The sequence below is a fragment of the Sciurus vulgaris genome, assembly GCF_902686455.1.
Source record: "Sciurus vulgaris genome assembly, contig: HiC_scaffold_587_arrow_ctg1, whole genome shotgun sequence".
Taxonomy (NCBI): domain Eukaryota; kingdom Metazoa; phylum Chordata; class Mammalia; order Rodentia; family Sciuridae; genus Sciurus; species Sciurus vulgaris.
In genome coordinates, this window is record NW_027632436.1 from 1,920,190 (window position 1) to 1,930,657 (window position 10,468).

The following is a 10,468-nucleotide window of genomic DNA, read 5'->3' on the forward strand; positions in this document are numbered from 1 at the left end:
GAGAAGATCATGTCAGAGAAATCAATGGCAGAAAAATAATTGGGGTTGAAGTCCTTAACTTCCTTCAATGTATGGAAGGGATCCTGGCATTTGTGGGCTTAATTGGTTTATATTTTGATAGTCTATTGTAAGTCTCCATTTGCCATTAGGCTTTTTTACTGGCCACACAGGGCTATTGTAGTTAAAGGATTGAGTTTGTTCAGTTATCTTTTGCTAGAAGATCCAAGTATGTACAATGAGTCATTCAGCACTTGATCTGCATGCACATATGCACACACACACAAAAAAAAAAAAAAAAAAAAAAAAAAAAAAACTAACATCAAGGGTCAATGGAATCACCTGCCCCAGGCTGGAGCTGTTGGCCAGAAATGGTCTCATTCCAGCTGCAAGGAAAACCATTTAACTTCTCTTTTTGTTGCTTCTAGGAATTGAACTCAGGCTCACTTGGCCGCTCTGCCACATCACCATACGATTTTGTATTTCATTTAGAGTTCTCCCTGAGTTACTTAGCACCTTGCTTTTGCTGATCCTGGCTTATACTTTTGATTCTCCTGATTGGTCTCCTGAACCACTGGGATTTCAGGCATGTGCCATCGTGTCTTCTGATCGGATCCATTCCAGAGTGATCTGTGAAATAATTTACTTCCCCTTATAAGTTGCTATCATAGAGAAAATAAGCTCCAGTGAGATGCAATGTCACAAAAATCAGTTCATTGCCCTCTTCTCTCTACCTGAGAACTCTGCTCTTGTTCCAAACAATTTAGCTTGCTCCAAGTATCTCTGGGTGACAGATTGATAATTAAAAGAGACTGTTGATGGACATCTGCAGTCTTTGCTCTGCTGTTCAAGTTTTATGTGACGGCAAAATTTTCTCCATTAAGTCAGAGTGCTGCTTCTCTGCAGTAATGTGAAGCCTCTTTAGTGTCTGTGAAGCATGAAGTCTAGAAGACCATAAACACAGGCTCTGGCCTAGAGACACCAGAGAGGAGGCTAGCTAGGAAAACCTGCAGAGTTACAGGTTACAGAGTCTATGTTTCTGTGGATAAAACGTGCTTGGGTTTACCATGTCTTTAACTCTTGGCACTGTTTCTTTTACATTGGAGTTTGATGATATTAAAAGGCATCTTCCTAGGTTGATTGTGTGTGTGTGTGTGTGTGTGTGTGTGTGTGTGTGTGTGTGTGCGTGCATGTTAAGAGTGGGTACTGAGATCGAGTTCAGGAAAATTCTCTAATTTACAACTGAACTAGGTCCCTAGTCCACTTTAAAATTTTATGGTGAGACATGGTCTCATTAGAGTGCTGTATTGGCTTCAAATTTCCAATCCTCTTTCCTCAGTCTCTTGAGTCACTTAGGTTACAGGCATGTATCACTGCACCCAAGGCATGCCCTCCTGGAGAGAACTAATTCCTAGAGATAGTCAGCATGTTCACCTTATCCAAAATAACAGATCCTGTTCTCATACCACCAAACCCTCCCTATTGGGATCCCACCATCCTAGGCCACTATCTGCCTTTCCTAATCACACCAGATTTAGGTATCAGAGAACTAGGGATAGCCCTTAATCCTTAAAGCCCACTGAAATTATTAAAACATAGAAATCCTAAACCTGTATATGTTACCTCATCATTTCTTCCAGCAAGAATACAATAAAGTCTCTTTACCAAGTTCTTTCTCACATTCGCACCTTCTGCCTCCTGACCAACCACATGACCCTCCACAACTTTTTATAGAAAAATGTACAGTCTGAGAGAGTCAAATATCTTTCTGTGAGTCTTACCATACCTGATTAAAACAAAAGCTGCAAAGCTTCTGAAAAGGGCAAGGGAAATTGCATCCATAGTTTGCACCCCTGGGACTGGATCATGATGGTTCACCCTGTAAGAAAAATGCAGCTCAGCTTGGGTCCCTAGGAAGCTCAGACCTTTAAATCCAGGGAAGCAGGCACTCTGGATGCCCAGTGTGAGCCATGGTCTAGCGGCAGAACCCAGAGAGCCACTGCACACATGGGAACTCACACCGGAGCTTTTATTAGACCGATGACTAGAGCATCTGCTCAGGGATGGAAAGAAAGGAAAAGAGAAAAAATGATGCAGGAGAGGCTCCTAAATATTGGAATTCCATGGGCTAACCAGTTACCAATAACTAAGAAGGATACTTGCAGGATGACTGATGAACAAATAGCTAGTTAGGATGTTCACAAACTGACAAGAAAAATTGTAACTTGAGAGGCAGAGAAATGGCTGCAGCATAAAGCAGGGAGCAGCTTTATATTATGCACCCAGCCCTGTGACTTCTGTTAGACTCTCCCATCTTAATGCAGGGAACTGGAAGGCCTGCCAGGGTTGAGAGGGAAGGGAGGCAGCTGCACCTGGGAAGAGAAAATATGCAAACATGATTCCTGTTGCACATATCCTTTTCTCATGGTTGCAAAATTGAGTCACAGAAGAGGTACAAGAGCACACAAAAGTCCTCAGTAGTCAGGAGTAGAGCCTGACTTGAAACCAAGATTCAAATGCTAGATCTTTTCATACCTCTTCAGTTACCTTCCCAGTGGACATTTTACAGTATCAAAAAAGGCAGATCTTTCTTGCCTTTACAAAATGTTTAGTCTTCCTATGGGAAGAAAATAACCTGTTGCCACTTCATGAGCTCCCTGCTTCCCGATTGGTATTAGAACCTGTGACCAGAGGTCTGCCTCCTCTTGTGATTCAGGATTGTGGGAAAATTATCAGCTACCCTGCACAAGGAGAAAGACCATAAAATTCTAAAGGACACTTTTGCAGCAGTGCCATGGCTATTGCTCCCTCTTGTCAAAAATCCCTGGATAGATATCACTTCCTGAACACCTCACACAAATCAACTTCAGGATATTGACACTTCAGGGACTCTGATGGGACCCCAAGCAGCAGGAAGGCTGGCTGTGGAGAGCCCCTAGGTCCCAGCAGATAAGTGCATCTGTTCTATCTAGTGGTCATGTATGGCAACTGCAGAGATCTTGGCACAATGACCGAGAATCTTCCATATAAGAAAATTGTGGTCCTCACAATCATGGTCACAGCATTGACACATGACTTCCAGAACTTTCTAAACAATGGATTGGCTATTGCTTCCACCTCTGAAGAAGTAAAAGTCAAAGCTTTTACATGGTTTTGACAATTAGGCTTGGCTGTGATTGAGGGTCTTAAAGGGAACACTGTAACAGGATTCCCTGGACTCCTGGACAATAGGGAACAATTAGCCTAGCCCCTTAGATCTTGGGTCTATGCACTTTGGTTGTAACTGTTTTATACTGGGTGTTACTGAGTAAGGTAATCATAAAAATGCTTTTTGTAAAGTGGTGAAAAATACTCTATTTTTGGAGAAAAGATAAAAAAATGCCTAGGTATTTAGCCCCAATTGTGCACCAGGAATGATCATGAAAATTAGGATTCCTGAGCCACTCTGAGTCAGACACTGTAGGTCTGTGGTGTGGAATGAGAATGTACATTGCTATCAAGTTTTCTAGTTAAACAGATGCTGATCAGGAGCCCACTCTTGGGAATACATCTTCAACCATAGAGTGACTTAGGCTGAACTGCTATTCCCTAAAAAATAGTAAGACAGGAGCAAAGAACTGCTAAATGCTTATCAAAGAAAATGAAATGAGTTGCTAAGAGCTAACCTCTGGATAGCACTTCCCAGCTCAAGCTCAAATGATACCTAACACTTCCAGGTTAGGAGAAGGATCTGCCCTTTCCTGAATTTGGGCACATCCACAGAAAGAAAGGAGGTAGGGATCGATAAAAAAAAAATCAAGAGATTCCCCACCCAGTATCTTCTGCTCTGGATCCCAGCTCCTTTCTTGTGTAGGATATTATGTCTGTTCTTGTTTAAAAAAAAAAAAAAACTTGTTTTCTATGCTTGCCTAAGCTCTCTCAGGTATTATTTTTCATCACCTGGGGTACCCACTCCTGATTTCCAGTATAATAGGGGACAGAGAGTTTTGAGTGGTGAGGACACAAGGTTAAGAGAATAATTCTATACACTGGGACCACTGTACTGACCACTGCATGCTTTATTTTAGAAGAAGCAATTTTCCTGCTTTCCTGCCTGGCATAAGTGGATGCTCTATGTCACATTCCTGAGCAAACTACCTACATTCTGCAAGAAAAATGGTGGCCTGTAATAATGTTGAAAACAGTGATTCAAATTACTCTGAAAGGGGAAAGTTTTGTGACACTTTCAACAGACCAGATCCTGAAAATCAGAACAATAAAGATAATTTACAAGAACTTGTGGTTAAGAATCCAATAGAAGCAGTAAGCATGGATGAAGGTGATCTAGAGTTTTTATGGCAGTGAGGATGTAACAGTTTGGTGTCATCCAGCTGTCAGTCAAAAGTCAAAATGTGGACCTGGGTGTGGTTCTGTGGTTGATTGTCTCAGAGTTCAATCTCTGGTAGCCTACCAAAAATATATGTACTCCATTTCTAACAGTCTTTATATTTTAAATGTTTCATCACTGCCAAAGACCAAGTCTGAAGACTCCTCTGAGACTCAGGGAAAATATTTAGGATGAAATCCTCTAAAAATAAAAGTTTATATTATTCCAATGTAAAAAGGATCAGAATATACATTTTCATGTGAAGAAATATGTGCATAGAAAGATGGGATAGGAACAAAGCAAGACCAAAATTCAGGCTAAGAAATAAATGCTGTTGCTTCTCATTCAGTACCTGAGTCCACAGGAATCTCAACTCTGATAAACTTTGCCTGGTCTCCCAGTCCTTCCTTTGAGATATCACTGAAAATTTCTGTAACTTCCTACTCCAGCATTCTCCATTCCTGCTAATTCACCACCACTAGGTTTCTCTAGCATTGGCCAAGTCTCCTGAGACCACAGCTGTAGCATTCTCTGAGTGCCTGTGTGACTAAGCACAGTGAGGTATTGGAAATATAAAGGGACACTCTAAGTCTATAGGGGGAAAAAATGAAATGCTCAGATTCATACTGCTAGAAAGGAAGATACATGAATAACATGAAAAAAGGGAAGAAAGCATCCCAAACAAATCTACATACTATATCAATATAATCCAGTGAGAGTAGGAAAATGTCAGAAAGGGAATTCGGAATATTCATAATTATAATGATCTGAGAAGTAAAGGATGAGATAAGAGAGCAAATGCTGGCAATGAATGATCACAACAATAAAAAGTTAAAATAGCAAGTAGGAAGCAGAAGAGATAGAGATTTTGAAGAAAAAAACAGAAATCAGTGAAATGAAGAAAATAATAAATCAAACTAAAAATTCAATAGAAAGCATAACCAACAGATTAGAAAACTTAGAAGACAGAACCTTAGACAATAAAGACAAAATACTTAATCTTTAAAACAATGTTGACCAAACAGAAAAGATGGTAAGAAATCATGAACAGAACATCCAAGAATTATGGGATATCATGAAAAGACCAAATTGAAGAAGTATTTGGATTCAATAAGGCATGGAGCTATAAACCAAATGAATGAATATAATAAATTAAATAATGCCAGAAAGCTTTCTAAATCTGAAGAATGAAATGGAAAATCAAATACAAGATGTTTCCAGGACAGCAAATGTGCAGAATTACAATAGATCCACACCAAGTCACATTATAATCAAAATGACTAACATACAAAATAAAGATAGAATTTTAAATGCTGCAAGAGAAAAGAAACAGATTACATAAACCAATTCCAATATCAGAAGATTTCCTGGCACAGACCATAAACACTAGAAGTGCTTGAAACAATATATTTAAAACTTGGAATAAAATGGATGTAAAACAAGAATATTATACTCAGCAAAACTTACCTTCAGATCTGAGGATGAAATAAAACCTTTCCATGATAAACAAAAGCTAAAAGAATTTACAAATAGAAAACCTGCAATAAAGAACATTCTGAGCAAAATATTTCATGAGGAGGAAGTGAAAAACAACAATGCAAGTTATCAAAGTGGGAAACTACCCTAGAGGAAAAGCCAATGAGAGGAGAAACCAAATCAAGTTACAAACCAAAAATAAGGCAAAATGATCGAGACTACAAATCATAACTCAGTAATAATCCTGAATATTAATGTAATAAAATCATGAAACAAAAGACACAACCTGCAGATTGAATTAAAAAGAAAGACCCAACAACATGCTACCTTCAAGAGATTTGTCTCATACAAAAGGATACCCACATACTAAACATGGAAGGATGGGAAAACACATACCATGAACACAGAATTAATGAAATGCAGGGTTTTTCTCCTAATATCAGATAAAGCAGACTTCAATCCAAAGTTAGTCACAAGGGATAAAATAGGATATATCATACTGCTTAAGGGAAGCATAAATCAGCAAGACATACTAATCATAAATATTTATGCCCCCAATAATGGCACAACCATTTACATCAAATCCTCCTTAATTGCAGGAATCAAATAGACCAAAACACATTAACACTAAGTGATTATAACACACCTCTCTCACAATTGGACAGATCATTCAAACAAAAATTCAACCAAAAAAACCATAGAATTCAATAACAAAATCAGTAATTTAGACTGAACAGACATAGAATATTTCATCCATCAACTAGTGAGTACACTTTCTTCTCAGCAGCACATGGACCCACTCTAAAATAGAACATATATTATGCCACAAAGCTACTCTTAGCAAATAAAAAAATAGAGTTATTACCTTGTGTTCTATCAGATAATGATGGATTGAAATTAAAAATCAATGATAAAATTAAAAAAAACAGAAACTACTCCAACAAAAGGAGAGTAATTAATATGCTAATGAATGATGCAAGGATAGCAGAAGATATCAGGGAGGAGATAAAAAATTTCTTAGAGGTATACTAGAATAAAAATACAACATATCAAAGTCTTTGGGAAGCTCTGAAAGCAGTACTAAGAGGAAAATGTATTGCATGGAGCACATTTAATAAAAGAAGAGAAACTGAACAAAACATGACCTAACATTACAGATCAACACCATATTAAGAAGAACATATCAACGTCTAATGTAGTAGATGACAGAAAAAATTAAAATCAGAGCTGAAAATCATTAAGATTGAAAAAAAAGAAAGAATTAAAAAAATTGACAAAACAAAAAATTGCTTCTTTGAAAAATAAACAAAATTGGTAAAACCTTAGCCACACTAATGAAGAGAAAAAAGAAAACTGAAATTGCTAAAATTTGTGATTAGAAATAAAATGTCTCAAAAGACACTATTGAAGTACAAAACATAATTAGAAGCTGTTTTGAAAAATCTATACTCCAAAACATAGAAATTTCAATGACATCAACAGGTTTCTAGAAACATGATCCAAGCAAACTGAATCTGGAGAGCATACACAATTTAAAGAGATCAATTCCATACAATTAAATACAAAAAGCCATCAAAAGTCTACCAACCAAGAAAAGTCAAGGACCAGATGAATGATCAGCTGAGTTATGCAAGACCTTTAAAAAAGAACTCATTCCAATACTTATCAAAGCATTCCATGAAATCAAAAAGGAGGGAAACCTTCTAAACTCATTATATGAATCTAGTTTTACTCTGATACCAAAACCAAAGACATACTGGGAAAAGAAACCTTCAGAACTACCTCTCTAATGTAGAGAGATGCAAAAATTCTTAACAATATTTTAACAAATTGCATATAAAAACATATTAAAAATATAGTGCACCATGATCACGTGGGTTTCATCTCAGGGATGCAAGGTTGGTTCAACATTAAAAAAATCAATAAATGTAATTCACATCAAAAGACTTAAATGGAAGAATCATATAATTATTTAAGTAGATGCAGAAAAAGTATTTGACAAAATACTGCAAAATTTTATGCTGAAAACACTTGAAAAAATAGAGATAGTAAGATCACACCCCAAAATTGTAAAAATTATCTATGCTAATCCCATGGCCAACATCATTCTACATGGAGAAAAAATAAAAACATTCTCTCTAAAAACTGGAAAAAGGCAGGGATGCCCTCTTTCACTACTTTTATTCAACATCTTCCTTGAAAATTTAGCCAGAGCAATTAGACAAACCAAAGAATTTAAAGGGATATGAATAGGAAAAGAAGAACTCAAACTGTCACTTGTTGCCAATGACATGATTCTATTTTTAGCGCATCCATAAAATTCCACCAGAATACAGATTTGCAGTATAAGCAGGATTTGCAGGCAATGAAACTTTGTAAGGTCATAAAGGCTATAAAAGTTATAGAGTCATAGAGTTCTTGAAGTCTATGAGGTCACAAAGTATAAGCAGGTCATAAAGTTGCATAGCTCATAGAGGCTATCATGGTCACAGAGGCTACTCAACACATAAAGAATATTACACAAATGGTATGCCTTTACACCACGTACAAACAGAAAAACAACATGTATCCCATTTGTTTACAATAAAAAAAAGAAAAAAAGGAAAAAAAAAAGAAAATATTAAATGCCTAATAAAAAAAAAAAGAATATCCAAGGTATAAATGGTACACAGAAAATAGGGAATAGTCAGGCAACATAGTCCATGCCATTTGAAGGGTTACTCAGATCTTAGAAGAAGCTCAAGTCATAAAAGCTATAAAAGTTTTAGAGTCAATGCAGATCAGAACTGTTACTCAGGTCATACTTTCTATACAGGTCTCAGAGTGAAACCAGATTTCATGGACTTTGGAGATATCACAGGTTTTGCTGATCATATAAGTTACTCAGTTCAAAGAGGCAACTCAGATCATAAAGTACAGAGGAAAGAGATGTTTGCAGGTCACAGATGCTATGCAGGTCATCAGAGTTACTCAGTTCATACAGGCTAAACAGATCATGTTGCTTTTTTAGGTCCAGTGTAATAAAAGAAACTGCACCAATGATGTCACTCAGATTGAATCACTCAGCAAAAGAGGATATGCAGGCCAAAGAAGTTGCTCAGACCATATATGCTACTGAAGTCATTAATATACTTGGGATATAAGGCAATGTATGGCATAAAGTCTATGATGCTAACAGGACACTCAGGTCATAAAATTGCCTCAGGCTATAAGGTTACTCAGAAAATAGAGCAGGTGCAGACCATAGAGTATATGCAGGTCAAACATGTTACTCAGGCAATGAAGGCAATGCAGTCCATAGAGGCTATTCTCCCAATAGAGGCTATGCAGGTCATAGGTGCTACAGAGGTCATAGACACTACATAGATCATAGATACCCCACAGGTAGTATATGACCTCAGGTCATAGAGTCTTTTCATATGATTGTGGCCACTCAGAATATAAGGGCTATATCAGTCATAGAGGTTTCACAGGTCATAGAACCTCTTTGGTTATATGGGTTACTAACACAATTTATATTACTCAGACCATTTGGGTCACATAATTCCAAGAGGATCAAATGGTCAAAAAGTCCTCTTTAGTCAATTGAGTCTGTCAAGATCATAGAGATTATGCAGGCAATAGAGTTTGTGCAAACTAAAGAGGCAACTCAAGTCATAGAGACTGTTATACCATGATAGTTACACAGGACATAGAAAATATTCATCCAGTAAAGGCTTCCCATTTCTTATAAGCTTCTGAAGCAATAGAGGATATGTAGGACATAGAGGCAACTATGGTCGTTAGGCTAATATGATGATAGAGGTTAAGTAAATTAAGCACCTCAGGTCACAATGGTTATGCAGATAATAACAATAACACATTTTAGAGGCTTCTAAGTCAATAGATGATACATACACAGACCATAGAATATTCTCAGGATATAGAGGCTGCATCACTCATGGAGGATACAAAGTCTTAGAATCTATGCAGGTCATATTTCATCCTGAAATCATATAGGCTACTAATGTCATTTGGACTATTCATGCCAAATTTTACACAGGACACAGTCTGTACAGAAGACATAAACTGCTCAATGCAAAGGGTTTTTTTTTTTTTTTTTTCAGGTATTATAGGCTACATAGTCCATACCGACTTTGTTGACCATATAAATTACACAGGTCATAGCAGCACCCTGATAATTTAGGTTACTCAGTTAATTGAAGTTACCCAAGTATTAGAAGAATTGCATATAGTAGAGTCATCTAGTTCCATAGATGCTACACAGGAAAAGGGGATGTGCAGGTCACAGAAACTACAAAAGTCATAAAGGCTACACAAATCAGAGGGACTACTAAGGTCATTTTGGTTATTCATATGGTAGAGACTACTTATATCATCAAGACCAACCAGATAACAAAGGCATCCTATATCATACAGACTGAAAAGATCATATTGTTGGCTAATACTGTAGAAGATAGGTAGATCAGAAGGAGTATGTGATCACAGAGACTATGTAGGTCACTAATGCCACTCAGACAGAGGCTACTCAGGCCTCTAGGCTTTGAGGATCTTGGAGATGACTGAGACCTAAGAGACTTTGGACTTCATAGAGGCTCTTAAGGTCATAGAGGCTATTCAGGCCATAGA

At 37.2% G+C, this 10,468-nt stretch overlaps 1 long non-coding RNA gene across 1 annotated transcript in view; it reads right to left on the reverse strand.

Annotated features, from left to right (window-relative positions):
* The window catches only part of LOC306652595, a 696,764-nt gene that overhangs the window by 188,208 nt on the left and 498,088 nt on the right, over positions 1-10,468 (reverse strand). The window lies entirely within an intron of this gene.